The sequence below is a fragment of the Cicer arietinum genome, chromosome 3 (genome assembly GCF_000331145.2).
Source record: "Cicer arietinum cultivar CDC Frontier isolate Library 1 chromosome 3, Cicar.CDCFrontier_v2.0, whole genome shotgun sequence".
NCBI lineage: Eukaryota > Viridiplantae > Streptophyta > Magnoliopsida > Fabales > Fabaceae > Cicer > Cicer arietinum.
The window spans coordinates 50,544,012-50,546,755 of NC_021162.2; positions in this window are offsets into that span (position 1 = coordinate 50,544,012).

Here is a 2,744-nt window from a genome sequence, read left to right on the forward strand (position 1 = left end):
GTTGAAATGTTGAAAATTGACATAAGAGAGTTGGTAAGAATAAAAGAAGAAAAATGAGATATTCATGGTTTTTTAAGAAAATATTTAGAGCAGACACAAGATATAGTCGTTAAAAAAGAATGGGATACTTTTATATATGGTTTGGCTCTCATTATCTATGGTATTATTTAATTCCCAAACCTTGATAATTTTGTAGATTTTTTTGCCATCAATGTCTTCCTGACCGTTAACAAAAATAAATAAAATTTGGTTCTCGCGGTTCTTGCTGATGTATACTGCTCTCTGCACATGCAACACGAGAAGAAAGGTGGAACCATTTTTTGTTGTTTTTCAGTGTTGTATATGTTGAGACAAACTCCATATGTAAAGTTTTGATGAAAATAAACAAATGTTAATTATGATTCTAAAATGTTATGTTAATTTAACTTGTGCTTTTGAGTGAATTTAATTAAGAACAGAATCAAGCAAAGCAGAAAAGACAACAATAAGAACATTCTGCAGAGAATGATCTCCAGTTTCAAGAATGTTCATCACAACATATTGACCAACCATTCTCCAACTCTTTAGCAAAGATTTTGCCTCGAAATTTCATCCAAATAGAATCAGTACATGGTAAGGAACAATTAGGATTCATCCCAACTCCAACAGGATATCAGATTACTAAAATTGAAGGACTCGAAACAGTCAAAGTAAAACAGTTCTGGAACTCTAAAAGTCAAACTGTCAAGAAAGTTTGATCAACCTTGATATATGATAAGACATTACAAAGGACATCTATAATGATCAAAACAGGAACTCCAGATTGATCATCAAATCTCCAGAAAGATCAAAATGACAGATCCAGATTGATAATCAATCTTCGTTTCCTGCATAACTCCAGCAGCAGTTTGTTTGCCTCTGCAATGGCCTATAACGACTTAAAGGAAGAAACCATATATTGGGAGGATCATTTTATGATGTTGCTTAGTTAGTTGAAGAATCAACAGATCTATAAAGAGTTGGAGGATGAAGGCAAGCATTGGAAAACTTGCTTTTTAAAGTTGGCAATGCTAGCTAATCAAGTGATCATAAATTTTTTTAAGCATCTAAGAGAGATTGATGCAATAATACATTTGCTCAACATTTTGGTCAAAGTCTATAAGTTCGTTGAATATTGCAAAAATTTGGTAGAAGAATTGGAGGAAAAAATTATTTGTCTCATTAGAAGAGAAGACTGAAATGTCATAGTCAATGTAGTTTTTAATTTAAATATGGTGTACTCTTTTTTCCATCAATGAAGGATTTGCTATTTTATTTATTGATCCCTATTTTTTTTCACTGATTATTCATTTTTATTATGAATATTCATATAAGACTTATGATTCCTCAACATTCAGCTATCATGTAAAAAAAAAAGATAATTAACTAAATGATTTCATCTTCATTTCATTCATGTTTAATACATACTCATAGAAACTTTTTTTATATATAAAACTGAAAAATAATTGAACAAACCGATTCTATGACATTGTTATTGGACTCGCAGAAGAATCATGGAAGAATACATAGATAACGAACAAATGAGAATGACATTAACCAACTGAAAGATCAAATGATAAGACTCTAAATTCGATACAAACTTTAGGGAAAAATAACACAAAAGGGGGGTTGTCAGCTGTGAAGCAAGCAATGCCTACTCATCCACCTGGTTTTGGGCCAATGCATATATCATACGATTTAAATGCTCAAAGATTGATGGTACCACTTTAAATGCATCCTCATGGTCTCATACAACCAACAACTAGTAATCCTCAAGACCCCCAAAAGCAACAATTCCCATTATTCGGTCTTCCACATGGTTATACACTACTATTGATTATTGACAATTCAAAAATAATTGATTCCCAAATGCTTTCCACACATAATGTATCTCTGACACAAGGATCGAGTCCAAGTATTGAACTGTTGATAGTCAATAACTCGACTTCTACTTTCATGCCACACGAATTTCCTCCTAGTTATGCCCATGGTATTAGTAAGCTTCCAGACGCACCTACAATGAGCAGTCAATCACACGTTCACTTGCACTTTGGCCAATGGAACTCATTGAATCTTCATACCACCCATATTTCCATGCTTCCGATGGTTGGTAAGTCTGAAATGGACATTCCAATTGAAAGTCCACCATCTGATACTAAGATACAAGTCATTGAAGATATATTAAGAGTTGTAGAATGAGGAAGTTATCTAGGTTCAAGTAATGCCTTTGATCTTTACCTCATTGTCAATGTGGCCGTACTACCAAAATTCAAATTGTTGGATTTTGAGAAGTATAAAGGGACGACTTGCCCAATAAACCACATGATCATGTATTGTAGGAAAATGGCATCTCATGCTCATGACGATAAACTCCTGATTCATTTTTTCACAAACAGTTTAACTGGGACAACCTCAAGTTGGTAAACACATCTAGAAAAGTCTCGCATTCACTCTTGGAAGGATTTGACATATTCTTTCTTGAAACAATATAAGTATAACATTGATATGGCTCATAACAAAATGTAGTTATATAACACGGTGAAAAGAGACAATGGATTATTTAAAGAGTATGCCTAACGATGAAAGGGATTGACTACTCAATTAGAAATGCTTCTATTAGAAAAAGAAATGGTACATATCTTCATAAATATCCTCCAATTACCTTTTTATGATATAATGAGTGAAAAGGCATCATAAAAAATTTCTGACATGGTCATTGTAGGGAA